Below are 17,120 nucleotides of genomic sequence, written 5' to 3'. Positions count from 1 at the left end.
GACCTCGGCCACCTTGAGGCCCTCCAGCACCTGCCCCTTCAGTAAATTACGGAGGGCGTTCAGAGGCTTTGGCACGTCAAAGCCCAATGGCTTTTCTTCCCTGTGGCAGGGGTGTTTGAGCTTCCAGGATGCTCTGCTGACCTGCCAGGCATGCGTCCTAGCCCAAGCCGAGAATCTAAAAGGTTGCACATGCCTTTAAGAAGCCGCAACCCCCAGCATTCGGGGCTGCCAGGGAGTAGAAGGGGTTGCTGATTCAAGCAAAGCTGGAGGCTTGGAGTCCTTCCCAGCAGGGTGGGCTCTTCTCACAGCAGGTAGCTCTTCAGGACACTTTCATTGAGCTGAACTTTCCTGCTGAGGGCCCCTGGGCCGTGGCACCCATGTAAGCGTTGGCGTAGCCACATTTTAGCTAACCGCATTGTTACCCACTGTCTCTGCTTTAGCTCCCAGCATCCTCTGGCCCTGGGTAGGTTCTGGGCCTCACCCTCACACTGTCCCTCCCCCCCCCCCCCACCTCCATGAAGCCTGGGCCCCTTCCTGCCCCCTCCCCTTCCAACTGCAAGGTTCCTCAAAACTATCTCCAGGCCCCACTGTCTCAACTCCTCACTGGGCCCTAAATGCCTAGTTCCAGCCCTGACCTCAGACCACAGAAGGGAAATGGGAGTGGCCAACAATCAGCTTAGGCCAAGAGCTTGGTTTGAGAGTGACAGGGCCAGAGAGCAAAGGACAGAAAGCTGAAAGCAAGACTATATGAAGGTGTGCAGGTGGTCTACCCTCCTCCCCGGCCTCTCTAGGAAAGAATATGATGCATCAGGGGTGTGGCCAATCTGAGATGACGTCCCAAGGCCTCCTGGGATGAGTAGAGATATCCTATTCATAACTTTTCACCTTAAGTCTTTGGACAAATTAAATTTAGATATAGCCCAAATCTAGATATGGTCCAGACTGGTCTTGAAATTGCTATAATCCTCCTGCCTCAGCCCCCTAATCTGTGTACCATGCATGGCTCATGTGCTTTAATAATAATTATTGTTATTGTTGTTGTCTGTAACCCAGGGTGATCTACAATTCTCTCAGGTGCTGGTACTACAGGCATGCACACCACACCTGGCTTTTTCTTGGCACCCCTCTGCTTCTGGTTCCATACTGCCTAGAGCCGAAGACCCCAGTGGGCTAAGGAGTGTCTGCTGGAGACACCACCAGCATACCCTTTTCCTTTCCTGCTTTCATTGCCTCCAGCACACCCCCCCCCATCCAAGAGCTAGGAGGTGGGCATCCTGTTTTGTCTTAGTTTTTATCCCCCCCCACTCCCCTCCTGTTGTAAACCCAGAGCTTAGAGCAGTGACTGGCTTGTTCTAAAGGAACAGGGCCATCTTGTAAATGCCCACAGAAAAACTGAGTAGACCTTAGAATCCGGGAGGGCTGGGCATGGAGCCCAGCTGGTAGAGTACTTGCCTAGCTTGTATGAAGCAGCTGTATAAAGTCAGGTACCACAGTAGGTGCCGTAATCCAAGCACTCAGAAGGCAGAGGCAGGAGGTCAAGTGCTCAAGGGTTATCGTCGGCTGCATAGCCAAGTTCAACACCAGGCTTAGCATAAGCAACTTGTCTAAAACCAAACAAAGTGAAAATGCCACAGGAGAAACCATCCCAGAGGAGGATGTAGAAGTGTGGCAAGCGTGCCTCCTGCCCTCTTGCTCCCCAGCGCTATGGAGCGGCCTAGATTGGAATAGATGGGAACGAAACCTTGTCTGGCTTACTTTCCTGGGCCTGGGGGCCGCTGGGTACCCTGCCCGTCTTAAGTAGAAGACCCTCCACATATGTCCAGCATCACTCTCCCACTCAGAATCTCTGTTCCACTTCTTCCTACCTTCCTACCAGCTCCCTCTGCTTCCTCCAGCATGCACAGAGGGAGAAACGCTCCCTGCTTCCTCCCACTCGCCATCTGCACTTCGCCTACCCCTCAAGATCCACATCAAACACTACCGCCGTCTTCTCCTCTCCCAGGAAACTTTCCAGGTCTCCTCAGTCCACAGAAAACATTCCTCACGCTTGAGGCCTTCCCCTCTGTCATCTGGACTAGTCATGAACTTCCCGGTGGCTGAGCTGAGTCAATGCCCTGCTGCGGCCATGCTTGTTTACACAAATGTGTGCCTTGTTTTCCTGGCACTTGTAGGCACTCTGGGAGAAGCTGCCAAGCCTGATGAATTCCAATGTCCTCACAGCACAGGGAAACAGGCACCCAGTAGGTACTCCATAAACGTTTCTCAATTCACTCCCCAATGTAGCCAAGCCTCTCCCTGGCCTGGCCTGGCCTGGCCTCTCCCACAGCCTGCATCTCTCCTCGCAGCCTTGGCTGCTGCTTGCTTATCTGAACAGGCAGCTGTGGACCTGGGTCTTCAAAGGCTCCTGGATGGGGCCCACCAGATGGTTTGCAAAGCACCACAGGTCTGGAAAAGTTAAGCGTCTCTGGCTCTTTCTGGTCAACCAGGGATTCTAAGTGCTGATGCCTTCAGACACGAGAGCCTAACAGAGGGACCACCAGGGTGGAGATGGAGGTGATGCACATCAGAAACCAACACACCGGGGCCTCGGCTTGCTAAGCGCCAGCTCTCAGCCAACCCACGGTACAGAGACTGGCAGTAACTCCAGTGACTTTTCTTTTTCTTCTTCAGACAGGATCTCACAGTGTGGCCCAGGCTGGGCTGGAACTTACTCTGTAGCCCAAGCTCCACTTGAATTCCCAGGGTCCCTCCTACCTCAAGTGCTGGGATTACAAGCATGAAGCACCAAAACCTACTTTCAATTTACCTCTGCTCTTCAGGGAGATCAAAGTCAGGTGGGATGGAAGAGGCCATGTCTTGAAGATGCTGTGTGTGGGCTCTGGGCTGACGGAATGGTCTTCCTGCCTGCCTCTGCCAGGTCAGAAGGCTAGAGCAATTGCTGTCCACTTGGGCAGCTGAGGCCCAGGAGAGCTGGAGTCAACAGAGGCCTGACTCAGACTTGTAGGCCACACTCTTTCCACATGGCCTCACCAACTCCAGTTAGCCAATCAGACTCCCAGATTACCTGAGACCCTTTTTTTTTTTTTTTTTTTTTTTTTAAATGGGAAGTACACTCACAGAATTCTCAAATCCAAAACCCTGGAAGCCCCAGCAAAGACATTTCTTTTCTCTTGGTCCCTGGCTCAAGTGCTAATGAAATAAGTGTGTTGTTTTGAGCTGCCTCCTAACAATATTCTTTGTGCATCTGCAAGCCAAAGTTCAGCCCACTCCCATATGTAATTGACAGATGACCCCACAAGGCTTATATAGGCTTGTATAAGATGGACTTACATTAGGTCGGGGCGGGGGGGGGGGGGGGGGACTTGTCTTCAGGTGGAAAGCCTGTGAGATACAGAGCTCACATGTGACAAGGACTGAGGCAAAAGGCTGCCTCAGGGTAGAAGCCTTAAGCCACCTGCTGCCATGAGTGCAGCTGGCCTGAGAAGCTGGCAGTCCTGCGGGGGTGGCTGGCCCCAGTGCTATTGACCAGGGCCACCTAGTCTCTCAGAGACCTTCATCTTCCAAAAGAGGGAGGCAGCTCCCGTGGTTACAGGATTAGCCTAATTCCCTAGTTCCCACAGCAGGAACCAGGACACAGGAAGTGTGGAGGAAAAACAACCATTTCCTGTGAACTTTGTGGGCCAGAGAAGGGGAAGCTGGTACAGGAGATTTGAGGATAACTGTGCTTCCTAACATCTGGGGGAGGGAAAGGATCCCTCCAGGACCTAGGCTCAGGAAGCAAATGACTCACGAGTCTCCGAAATGGGATTCCAGCCTCCAGACTGAGAAGAGGGAGTGAGGCAGAGAAGGCGTACACATGAGCCTACCCTGAGGTGACGGGCGGCATCAGATGAGATGGAGGCTTGGTTTAGTTTTATGTGTTTTTCTTACCATCAGTTATTGTTTTCAGTTGCTCAGTGTTGGGACCTTGTACATGCTAGGGAGGCACTACGACTGGGCCGAGCTCTCTCCCCAGCCCTGTTGTGTTTTTAAGGGATGTCTAAACACTTTTAATGACTTCAAGTCCTCCAGGCCAAAAGAGCTCTAGCCTAGAGTATTGCACACATCTGCAGAGGAAGGGCCCAGTGGCTTAGTGACCTTTGTATCTGAGAGGCAGCCCAGACCTGAAGTGGTCCTGGGGCCCTATGGGAACTCGGGTATACAATGTCAAAGCAGGTGGAGAGCGCAGAAGGGTCAAATCGCATCTGGCTGCTGGGAGGTATCTTGTCATAGGTCAGGGAAGGAAAAGGATGGAGCCAACGGGGCATTTGGGCTCTGTGTTCTCAAAGCAAGCTGGCTGAAGTAGGAGGTCCCCTAAAGGGTGCTCTCTGGCACTGCAGGCACCGCCCCGCGTGGCAGTGCCCCAGGTGATGCTGTGGTCATGGCATGCCAAATCTGATATGGTCCACAGATCAAGGCTGCCTGGAATGGAACAAGTCGGCGTTTAAGATGGCGGTGCATGCCTGCATCCTAGCACTCAGGACTGCTAGTTCCAAACAGGCCAGCCTAGATATTGGGACCTTGTCTCAAGAAAAATAAGACAAAGTCCAAGTTTAACCAGAATGGGTAACCGTGAGAGGGCTCCCAGGGTAAAGGCACCTGCTACCAAGCCTGACAACCCGAGTTTAATCCCTAGGCCCCACATGGGAGAGCGAGAGAGTACCGACTCTCGCAGGCTGGCCTCTCACCTACACACATATGCAGAAATAAATAAGTAAAATGTCATTTTAAAAAACTAGCCGGGCATGGTGGCGCATGTCTTTAATCTCAGCACTTGGGTGGCAGAGGCAGGCGATCACTGTGGGTTTGAGGCCAGCCTGGTCTACAAAGTGAGTCCAGGACAGCCAAGGCTTCACCGAGAAACCCTGTCTCAAAACACAAAACAAAACATAAAATAAAAAACTAGCTGACACGATTGTTCAATTCACAATGAAGACAATCTTTTACAGACATGCCCTCAGACCAACCTGATGAAGGCAATTACTCAACTGAGAGCGTTGTCAGGTGACTCTAGGCTGGGTCAGGTCAACAGTTAATGGTGACTGTAGCAGGGATGTGAGAAGCCAAAGACCTGGCTCCCGAATGTGGAAAAGGTTCAGCAAGGCTGCGACCATTTTTAGCCTCTTTTTATATGCACACAAAAGGAATCTGAAATGGGCAAAGTATGGTGGTGGCGTCTCACCACGCAAGAGGCTGAGCAGGAGGATGAAGGCCAAACAAGTCTGCACGGTGAGTGAGTTTGAGGGGTTTGTACTACAGAGAGTTTGAGTTCCAGGCCAGCCTGCACTACAGAATGAGATTCTCACTCTCAAAAAAAAAAAAAAAAAACAAGCAAGCAAACAAGTAAGCAAGCAAAATTCAGGAATAATATAAAGACGTTTGTCTAATGCCTAGTAGAGTAATAAGCATCTAAGTGACAGAAGTACCCAGTGGATCGGGGACTCTCCTCACCCTACAGTTGTGAGTCCAGTGAGGGACTGGTCTCACCAAGAAGGCAAGCCCCAATTCTCGTCATTGCCTACGATGGCACCCCAACTGAACCTCTCTTTAAAAGGCTACTCTTAAGCACAAATGTTACTTCGGGAACAGTACAAATGGGAGGTTTGAGGGCAAGAGGAACTCTGAACCCATATGTGCTTCAAGACTTCTTGGGCCGACTCAGGGGTGGGCAGACTTGTGACCCCCCGCTTGTGCAATGGGTACTGCTGATCCTGTTGCCCTTGTTAACCCTCACATGCATTCTGTAAGGGTAAGTTGTGTCACTAACCCTGACCAAATCCAATTCAACATGTGACAACCTGCCTCCAATAGACAGTACATCAGAGGGCTTGAATGACAGATCAATGTTCTGAGTGACCAGTTGGTCATGGAAGAGTCAACCTGGGCTCCCACTGGGACACCTGATCCTAAGAAAGAAAGTGGAATTGGGAGGGAGAAGGAAAGAAGGATGAGGAGAGGAGAGAAATGGAGAGGGAGGAGGAGGAGGATGAAGAAGAGGCAGAGGAAGTAAGAAAGGAGGAAGAGAAGAGAGAGGTAGGTATTCCCTACCATGCTCCAGCCCCCTCAACAGCTCCCATGAGAACTCAACCCTTCCAGCTTGCAGCTTGCAGGAGCAATTTACTCCATGACATAAACCCAGGATGTCCCCAGGACATATGTGAGAGACAGGTGCCAGCAGCCCCCGCTCAAATGTCAAAGCTGTAAACACAGCACGTTGCCACGCTGCCCACCTGCCAGGTTAACGCCAACCACAGGTGGAGGTTGGGTTCAGTCTTCACCTCTTTTCCTGGCCAGGACAGATGGTGAGTGTTGGGCGGGCAGGAAGGGAGACACGTGGCTGTGAGGTCACAAAAGCGAGAGAATTGGCAGCATTCAGATGGGATGCTGGGCTCTGTGAGCTCCTGAGCTCTACAGGAACAAGTCTTTCTGTAGCACAAGCTGTTCCCTTGGAGGAAGGTACCCTCCACAGGCTCCAACCCACCCCAGCTTAGCTGCTTTGACTCACCACGGGCAAGCAGGACCTCCTGATCCTGATCCGTTTCTGGGGTCAGTAGCCTCTATGTCTGCATTTTCTCCCTCTAAAAGTGACCTGGAAGAAGGGAAAGAAGGATGTAAGCAGGCGATTATTTTGTTTTCTATGTAATACAAGCTGCAGGAAAGGATGACTCCGCCACGAGCTACGGCCCTAGCTGGGGAGTTCCCTAATGGGTCCAAGCTGCCCTTGGGAATGGAAAGTCCAGGTTGCACACACAGATCCTGCAACCACAAAGGACGTTACAAGACAAGAGCCAGGACACAGTGCAAACCTGCCTTGTGGCCTTGCCTTCACTGCTCTGCCCCACTTTCTAGGGCACCTCTCGGCGTAGACAAACACTAGCCATCTAGTTGGCATTCAGTTCTGGGTGGGTGGTGCTGGCTTCCTCAACTTACCTGGCCTGAGGATTAGGTGCCTCAGTCTTGTCCAGTGGCTTCCCGCTGCCTGTTGGGTTTGCTCTCACCATTGTCATGCATCTGCACTTCTGTGTGCTCTTGCCTCTACCCATTTCTGTGGAGGGCATCCTACCTCAGCCTCCAAGGTGTTTGTGACCAATAAGCTGGCCCTACCCCCTCTCCTCCAAGAAGTCCCCCGGCTGGTCCCCACCAGGAGCACTCTATATGCAATCCTGGTGTGCAGGCAGCAGCAAGAAGCTGGTCCTGCATACCTCACTCCAGGCAGTGGAGAGCAATCAGATCTGGGCCCCAGCACAACAGCTGCACGCTGCACTGGGCACTAACAAGCCTGGCCCTACAGCTGGTGGTAGCCATCCCAGCATCTATTTATAGGCTTTCTGCAGTCCTTTGCCATGACTCCCAGCTGGCTCACATTGGTGCATTCTCTCAAGATTCAGCCAATGGCCAACTAGAGGCAAATCTCTATGGACAGTTGGCCTTCCCAGTTAAAATCTGGGTTTGTGAGCTGGGTGCAGTGGCACACGTCTTTAACCCCAGCACTTGGGAGGCACGGGCTGGTGGATGTCTGTGAGTTCAAGACAGTCCTGGTCTATAACAGTGAATCCCAGGACAGCAGGGGCTACAGAGTGAAATCATGTCTCAACCAGCCAAACAAACACAAAGTAAAACCTGGGTCTGTATCAGAGACCAAGAAGACAATGGTGGAAATCCTGTGCCCAAGGTTCTGGAGATGTGTTCTTATACGGATCTTGAGGCCAAGGCTAGCCAACCCTACAATACACTATCTTTCCTTAAGGAAGGCTAGAGCTTGGTGAATGCCTGAAACCGCAGCAGTCAGGAGGCTGAGGAAGAGGAATTGCAAGCGAAGGCCAATCAATGCTACATATAAGGCCCTGCCTTGAATAAACAAACAAACAAACACACATTTGTCTGTACCTTTTATTCTACACACACAAACTCAAGGCAGGGGTGAGAACTTTATGACCATGTCATCAGAGGGCCCTTCCAACCTGATGTGCCAGACTCCGTGACTCATGCTCTCTCTTCCTCCTCTGACACAGAGGTCAGGATCATACAAAGCCACCCCAGTTCCCTTTCCCTGAGCACCTCAAGCCCCACCCAGGGTCCAAAGGGAAAGATAAAATCCCAAGCTGCCAGCTCAGCTCAAGGCAGCCTGAGAGTGCCTGCTCAGTGCTGCAGGTGGTAAGAGGAAGGGGCAGGGGAGTGAGGGAGGGCTGCCGTTGCTATGGCTACAAAAAAAAATGCTCCTCTCATTCACACCATCTGTCTGAGCCAGGATAGGAGACAAACTATTGGTTGCCTTCACTCCCCTGGTCTACCTTTCTAAGTGACTACAACTGGAGGCTAAATTTAAGTGCTGCTCAAAATGGGGACATATAAGGCCTCTCCGCCTGCATCGGCAGGGTTTCATAACGGGCAGAGCGGAAGAGAAATGAAGAATTAGACTCAGAGGCAATCAACGCTGCATTGTACAGCCATCTCAATTAGAGATCTAAAAGAGAGGGGGAAAAAACCCTGCTCTTCTCTCTGGCTGAAGATGAGGTTTCAGCAATAAACACACATCTGCGATGAGCTCTTGAAGAGAGGCAGCATAAACACCCCAGGGAGCAACCCAAACGGAGCCCTCTCCAGGAAGCTACTGCTTGCCAGGGAAGAAGGGAAGGAAGTGAGGAGGAGGAGGAGGAGATGGAAGAGGAGGAGGAGGGCAGAGAAGGATGCAGTGCTGAGAAGCTCGGTGGGATGGAGGGGGCGTGCCACAAGAGTGGGGGTGGGGTGGGGGAGAAGGCAGACAGACAGGAGGCGCTCAGTTTGGGAGGAAATGGAGAACTGGCTGAGTTCTACAGGCAACCAAAGCTTGTGACCCAGAGCGGGGGGGGGGGGGGTGCTTCTGGAGGAGCCTGTTCATAAATGTTCATTATGGGAACTGGCCACTCTTTAAAAGTAGAAAAAAAGGGAGGTATTGGAACGCATGCCTATGTGGGGCACTCTGTAAATATTTTACCTCCACGTCAGTCTCAAGATAAAATTACAATCTCAAGACAGACGTAACTGCCCCTTCTTTACAGGATGAATGGTAGGGCTCATAAACTTTCCAAGGCCACATGGGTAGGACTCGAACCCACATCTGTCTTAGCATGCTTTGTCTGCTTGCTTGTTTTTGCCTCTGCCACTTGCGTAGAATGCTTGCTCCTGATGTTTATCCTCAGTACCTAGATGTTCCAAATCCTCCAAATCTAACATGGGCGGGGGCAGGGGGGGCATTCTGATGGGGAGAGGTGGCAGAACATATGGAGGAAGCAATAGTTGTATTTTGGCCAACTCATTGCAGCGTCTCTGAAGTCCTGTGGAGCCTGTGTCTTCCCGTTCAGGTCACTTCCTAGCAGACAGTAGGAAAAGCAGAGCCAGTGACGGGCAAAAGGATGTGCCCACAGCAGCCCAGGATAGAGGCTAAGGGAGAAATGCAGCTTGGGTTTTCACTAGCTCCTTTTGTACGGGGTGAGTGTTTTACCACGTGTTGGTGTGTGTATGCAGTGTATGTCTGTGATGGTGACTACCACACATCCTTGTGTGTGGAGTGAGAACCATGCATCTATACATGTATGTTGGGGAAAGTGCTCTGTGTGTGTGTGTGTGTGTGTGTGTGTGTGTAGGGAGAGTACTGTGTATCCATGTGTGAATGGGCAAGTACCATGCATCCATCCGCATGTGGTCGAGTGTACACCCTTCACTGTTTGCCCTTTCACTTGGTTGTCAGACATCCACTTCCTTCAGGAAGAAACTCTTGTCCATTACCACCTGTGCATCCAAATGTGAAAGGTCCAATGGCCCACACGTGTAGAGCCATCACCTCCATGAACACAGCACATGGCACCTTAGGATGAGTAGACACCCAGTGAGCAGCTAGATCCCCCACAGACCTGGGCCTACTCTACTCCCGGAAGCAGCTCTTTTCAGTGACTAAGAGACCTGAGGAAAGCCTCTCCATCCACGTCCTCCTCCTCCTGGTCCCCTGCTCCTCATGCTCCCTGCTCCCAGCAACCCTGAGACCTAGATCCAGGCAGTGCTCAGAAGAGAGGCGAAGGCCAGCTTTAAGTCTGTGAGCAAAGAAACGGTCCTTGCAGCTCAGCACATTGATATGACCATGGTAAGGCCAGGACAGAGTGTTCTAGACACCCGTTCCTGTCTCTGGCTCGTGCTGAGCTTCCAGGCTGGGTGTGTCCGAAACTTGGGCCTGAGAATGTTCCACTAACGTGTGGCTCTCTAGCAGCACAGGGGCCAGCAACGACTGGCTAGCTCCCTGCTGGTTGGCTCCTGCAGCCAGCCAGGAGGACATGAGCACTAGACATGCCCTGTTCCCAGGAAAGGTTCTGCTGTAGCATTTCTATGCCCTGGAAGAAGTGTAGGCAAGCCACAGGAGGAATGCTAGAACCACGAGTGCCCAGGAAGCCACAGGAGGTGGAGATCTGAGAAGGTAGGAATACAATATCCTGGGTAGACACATTAGACCACAAAAGGCATACTAAGAGGCCGGGGCTGTAGCTCTGTTGGGACCGTGCTTGCCCCTACGCAGGGACAATCCTTTATTAGAACGGCCATGGTGCATACCTACAACCCCAGCACTTGGAGATTACGTGGAAGCAAGGAAATCATAAACTCAAGTCCATTCTCACATCCATGACAAGTTTGCGGCCAACCTGGGCTACATAAGACCTTGTCTGTAAAACAAAAACAAGCCTGGGGTGGTAGCAAAGGCCTTTAATCCCAGCACTTGGAAAGCAGAGTCAGGCAGATGCCTGTGAATAAGGCCAGCCTGGTCTACATAATAAGGCCCTGCAAAACCGAAACAAACCTAAACTTTCCAATATGACACAGTATTAACTATATGGACACGGCGACCTGCACAGCTTCCCCACGATGACTACAGCAATATTTAGATGTGCACACAGGGACAGCAAGAGAAAAGGAGAAACCAAGCCACACCTGGCACTACAAGAGACTGTGTGCTGTGTACTTGGGGCATGATGACTCTTCAAGATATGACAGAGAAAGGAGCACCCCAAAATCATGCTCATGGCAGACTCGATCCTACAGCTACAGTTTATGACCACAGGAGCCCTGCCATGATCACTCTGGCCAGTGTTAATGTCGGCCACCAGAAAATCGTGGTCAGTCTTCTAGAAAGGGTGCCTTATCATCAGGGACCAGACATATGCTGTACACCTGGAGCAGGTGCCCAGAAGAAATGAGAATCCAGTGTGGGGAGGGGCAGGGTACCCTAGAATGAAATGTACAGGTGTTTGCCCTTCAAGATTTTCCCAAGAGGAAGCTCAAGCCAGTAGAGCTGGGAGCTTGGGCCTGCCTGCTCTTTTGCCATCTCTAGTGGCTCAGCCTTCAGAAAAACAAAATGAACCTAATATACAAACAATATTGGGATCAGAGAAAATCTCAAAACCCCAGTAACTCTGAGGTAGTGTCAGTACACACAGCTGCAACCAGTGACAAGTTCAAGCCTGTCTGCAGGTGTTCAAGCCTGTCTGCAGGTGTTCAAGCCTGTCAGTCTACAGGTGCACAAGTAGTTGGGGGCCTGGTTTCTAGAAAGAATATAATATGGATTTCCTATCATAAAAACATTTTTACTATAAAAACTTGGGGGAGCGAAGAATTTAAAGAGTAATGTCATGCCTGTGGTAACTGCCTACAACCCCAGCTCTCTGGGAGGCTAAGACAGGAAGAGCTTAAGTCCAAAGCCTACCTGGGCTCCAAAGCCTCCCTGGGCAACTCAATAAGACCCTCGCTCAAGATTCAACACATGAAAGAGGGCAGGGGATGTGCCTCGGTGGTTGGATGCTTAACTAACATGCATGAGAAAGCTCAGGCTTTGGTCTCCAAGTATCAAAACCAACCAACCAAAGACCCTAAAATGTAAACAACAAAGAAAGAACTATCAACTCAAATGTTGACCCATAAGGAGCATTAAAATGTCGTTATGTTTGCTTAAAAATGAAATAAAATAAAAGGTGAGCTGTTTGTAGTGGTTCACATTTGCCATCCCAGCACTAGGGAAGTAGAGGCAGCGGGGATCAGGAGTTTGAGGTGATTGTCAACTACATAGTGAGTTCAAGTCCAGCCTGAGCTGCAGAAGACCCTTTCTCAGAAAACGTAGAAGAGGAGGAAGAGGAGGAGAAGGAGGAGGAGGAGGAGGAGGAGGAGGAGGAGGAGGAGGAGGAGGAGGAGGAAGAAGAAGAAGAAGAAGAAGAAGAAGAAGAAGAAGAAGAAGAAGGAGAAAATGAAAGCAAAATTCTTAAGTCTGTGGCACAGAGGGCTTTGTCTGGGAAGAAAGGTGTTGCTCAGAGGAAGGGGGGTGGTGGGAGATGAACCCATTCTCCACCTAGCCTAGTGTCAGAGTCACAACTTGGTCTAGACGGAGCTGAACTCAAAGCCTGGGCAGAATGACGTCAGCCACTGTCGGCCACGTGTGACGTGCAAGGCCAGCTGCTGCTGAGGGCACACACGTGGCCATCTGGGCCGCACACCACAGACCGAAGCGAAGAGGGCAAGCGTTGTAAATAGTTCTCCTGTTATTTCAGGCTGCTTACGGACTGACGCTCACTGTCCTAACAGCCGCACGTGCACAAGCAAGTCATCCTTCCAAGCATGCACACACCATAGTCACACGAGCCCCTGACAGTCCCCTCACTCAGCCCCTTGAGTGGCTGCTGCTGTGCCACCGAGCAGCTGCTCACCGAGTCTCTGCTGTGTGTCCCTGTATACGGGCTTTGTTCCTGAGGCTCTGAGAGGGACTGGAGTGGACGCCAGTCTCCAGGGGCTTGCTGTGCTCCCCAGAGAGATGAGCCCTTGAAACAGAGGATACTTGCTCATAGAGAAGAAGGGACTTTCTCCAGTTCACAACAGGCAGCAAGACGCTGGTGACCAAATGCAGCATGTGGATGTCACTCCAACAGACAGCTGGAGACGTCATTCCTGACAAGCTGGCCTGTGTGCCTATCTCAAGTGGACAGGTGACACCGTAAGATTAGAGCGGTCTCTGTCCTGTGCAATAATGACCATAGTTATACAAGGGAATGCTCTTTTTAAGTGACATGCACTGGACTGTGTAGAAGGAAAATGACATAAACAATGGCTTCAGAAACCAGCCTTAAAGTACTTCAGAAAGAAAAACCCAGGAGGACAGCAAGATGGCTCGGCAGGTAAAGGTGCTTGCTGCCAAATCCGATGGCCTGAGTTCAATCTCGGGGACCCACATCGTTGAAGGAGAGAACCAAGTCCCCAAAATTGTCCTCCGACCTCTGCACAGGAACTGTGGCACACATGCCCGTACATGTGTACACACACACACACACACACACACACACACACACACACACACACATACACACACACACACGTGCGCGCGCGCACACACACACGCGCGCACACACACACAAATATGGAAGTTTAAAATAAAAAAGAACTGCAAGAAAAGTAAGAAGTCATAAATTAGCATAATGCAGCATCTTTTTCATAGCTGGAGTAAGTGCAGGCAGAGCTTATTACACCATCCTATTTTGTCTGAAAAAAAAATCATACACACACACACACACACACACTTGTTTGTTTGTTGTTTTGGTGGGATTAAGACAGGGTTCCCCTGTGTAGCTCTGGCTGTGTCTTGGTACTTGCTCCATAGACTAGGCTGGCCTCAAAATCAGAGACCCACCTGCCTCTACCTCTCAAGTGCTGGCATTAAAGGCATGTGCCACCACTGCCCAGCTGGTTTGGGGTTGTTGTTTTGTTTTCTGAGGCAGTCGTGGCTGACCTAGAACTCATCATATAGACCAGAGTAGCCTCAAACTTTCAGCAATCCTCCTGCTTCTGCCTCCCCACGGCTGGGATTACCACATACCCGCTATTCATTGTTATTGCTGAGACAAGGTCTTGCTGTGTATTTCAGGCTATCCTCAGACTCACTATATAGCCCAGACTGGCCTTAAACCCTAGGTTCTCTGCTTTGGCGTTCCTTGCAGTATTTTTTGACAGGAGACTGCTCTGTACGGCAGTTGATGCCCCAGGGAGACATGTCCTCACATGGGGTGGTGCCATTTCTGCTGGGGATTAGGTGCCATTTCACAGTGGGACAAGAAGACTCCCTCTCCTGTCCTGTACTGAGCCCCTGGAGACCAGAGGGCACCCAATATTTTTCTGTTCCCTGAGGTGTTTAATTCCCTTCTCCAACAGCTGGAAGCTGGGATCATGAGATTCTAGCAGTCTGGTGGGGCCAGTAGCAATCTGAGTCTCAGTTCTCACATCTGTAAAATGGGCATAGCCCCAACTACTACAGAGGGCTACTGTGGGGTGCTCCTGAAGTAAAGAATAGTAAGTCCCAGAATGCAGCATCCTCTTCCAGGCTCTTTAAAGGACGGACATTGTTAGCACTCTGCAGACTTGCTTTAGGTGTGTTCTGCCCCCTCCAGCCCAGCCAAGTCCTCCACCAGGAAGGCAGACCCTCTACCTTTCAGCCATGGGGAGTAAGCAGGGTCAGGCCCACAGCTGTAAAAGCAAACCCAGGAGAGAACAGACACAGTTCCCTCACCTCCCCGTATCACAGGAGGGAAAGATTGGTGCTTCTCTCTGAAGCTCCTAGAAACGGGGGCTGTTCAAACTGTGGGTTTCAGTCACTCAGCAAACAAAGACCTATGTTCCAAAGCCTGCCCCACCCCCCCCCACCCCACCCCCGCTGCAGAAAGAATGAGCCTGGAGTTCCTAAGGGTCAAAGTTACTTCGGTGGACTCAGTTCTAGACTACCGGAAAAGCTAGGCCTGCAGAGGTAAGGCCAACGGGAGGGGGCTTTCCCCCAAAGCAGCAAGGCAGTCAGTCCCTCCCTATCACACGCCCCTTCCCCCTCCGTTGGACCACACAGTGGAAGACAGGTGCATCTCATTGTGTGTTGTGTTCAAAAACCCCTGCGATTCCCAGACTCTCTCAACGACTGGGGGAGGGGGGGGGGGCTCCAGACACATGCACACAGAGCCCCTTTCCACAGGGCAAACTGGTAGGAAGTAGGCACAGAGCCAGGGCCGCTTTTCCTGGTCCCTAAAACAGAGAGGACACAACTCAGGCTTTTTGGAGAGTAACCACCGGGACCCAACCTGTGCCCTTTCCCTGTACCGGAAGAAAGCAGCACTGGTTGCTTTTGAAATCCCTGAGACATGAACAGGGGCTGTCCTGGTGGTCCACTTGTAAAGTCCACTGCCCCCTAGGAGGTGACTGGCATACATAGGACACAGGTGCCAGAGAACTCAGGGAGGTGAGTGCGGAAGGCTAACTAGCCTCTGGCTTTTTTTCCCCCTCCGGATATGCCCATAAGGGGACTGGCTACCGACTTTATCCTCCCACTAAACCACTTAAGACATAGTGGGCAGCGAGAGGCCTTCCAAACGAAAGCTCTTTCCGCTTTAGAAACCCAGGCCCAGAATAAACAATGTGGAAGGAGACACGAGAGCACTCTGGTTTCAACACGCCTCTTCCCGGTCCAGTACAGGGCCCTTCCCAACTCCGCCGGTGAGGGTGAGGCTGAGACTGAGGCTGGCCTGGGATAAGTTAACCCCGCCCTCTCCAGACAGCTGCAGCGGGCCAGAGGCTGCAAGGGAGACCCCGGACGGACCATGACCAGTCAGCCAGTAACAGGGCAGGACGCCAGGTGGGGGTGCTCCTGGGCAGGGAAGAGCACAAGCTGCCAGGGATCTCAGGATACTGAGGGAACAGCAGCCTGGCCCCTCGAGGAGTAGCCACGGGCCAAGCAAATAGCCCGGGTCCTAGCCCGCCGCCGGCCACTGACATTTGTCCCAACTTAACTTCCTGTTATCAAAGAGGGAGGAGAAGAAGAAGGGAGTCATGAAAAAATAATAATAAAATAAAAATAAGCAAGACGCTCAAAGAGAGGATGGGAAAGGTACGGGAGCCCAGATCGCGTGGAGCAAAGTTTGGGGACGTTCCCCTGAGCGATGACAGGCGACCCTGATGCCGAAGGGCGCCCACTCTGTGCTGATGTGTTGGGTTTTCTGGGGTTAGACTGGCAGTTTTGATTGGTGGAGAGTCCAAGGCGCGGCCCGCAGGTGGGTCTGAGATCGCCGACGCAGCAGCCGCACCTGACCCAGCAGGGCGCAGAGTCCAGCCAGGACTGGCACGGTCCCCACCCGCTCCCGCGCACCCTGGAGCCCACTCCCACTACGTCTTACCGAAGGTCTCGTCGGCCTCCGGGTCTCAGGTCAGCTCCTGCCTAGGCCTCTGGCTGAGGGCGCAGAGATCCGGGACCCCGCGGGCCGCCTGCCGAGCCCGAAGCGAGCGAGGCGGCCCGGCGCAGGTTGAGCCGGCCGGGTTGCCTGCGGTTCTGAGAGCTGCGGAGGACCCGGTTGGGGCACGCCCACATATGAAGCTCACCAATAACAGGGCCTTCAATGGCGAGGCTCCGCCCCAGGTCTGAGACGCAGGGCCAATGGTCACGCAGCGCGGAATCCACCCTTGCGCCCTCCTAGTCAGTACCCGGCTGGGGACGGCTGTCACCACTGCAACCTAGGACGCACGTGGGCTGAAGCCCTGCCCTGTCCCGCGAGCAGGCAGCCGCTCCCACGCTGGCCACAGGTCGAAGACGCAGCCCTGGGCTGCTGCGAGGTGAACACCCGGCCTTGGTGTTCTGGTGTCGAGGGAGAAGGAAGGGCGGGGCCTCGCGATGCTTGGCCTAGGCAGCTGGAAAGCCAGCCTTACTGTCCGCTTTTGGACTGAAGGGAGCAGCGAAAGACTTCTAGGACTACCTGGCCCTCTTGGGCCCTCATTCCTTGCTTGGCTGCGTGCACGCTTCCTTGCTTGAGTTCTCCCTTGAATTGGCCTTGCCTTGGCTAAAGCTGTGGGAAAGGGAGTGGTGACACAGACCAATCACATTAACCGGGTCCACCGCATTGTGTCTTTCTTGAATGTTGAATGACTTAATTTCTGTATTCCTCGCTTTCCTGGGTGGCCATGCCCCTCACAGTTTCAGAGAAAATTATGAATGAATGGTTCGGGCTGAGAGTTTTGAGAAGTTAATGCAGACGCTGTTATGGCAGGAACCAGGA

The 17,120-nt window shown here is 52.2% G+C and overlaps 1 protein-coding gene across 1 annotated transcript in view; it reads right to left on the bottom strand.

Moving 5' to 3' along the window:
* Positions 1-16,692, bottom strand: part of Mical2 (microtubule associated monooxygenase, calponin and LIM domain containing 2) — a 224,421-nt gene extending 207,729 nt beyond the window's left edge. The window contains exons 1-2 of the mRNA XM_051149233.1: positions 16,248-16,692; positions 6,521-6,628 (exon numbers count right to left, since the gene is read on the bottom strand). The gene's annotated coding sequence lies outside the window, so the exon portion shown is untranslated. The remainder of the gene's footprint in view (positions 1-6,520; positions 6,629-16,247) is intronic.
* Positions 16,693-17,120: the final 428 nt, after the last annotated feature.

Source organism: Acomys russatus, chromosome 7 (genome assembly GCF_903995435.1).
Source record: "Acomys russatus chromosome 7, mAcoRus1.1, whole genome shotgun sequence".
NCBI lineage: Eukaryota > Metazoa > Chordata > Mammalia > Rodentia > Muridae > Acomys > Acomys russatus.
This window is presented reverse-complemented; position numbering and strand designations above follow the sequence as displayed.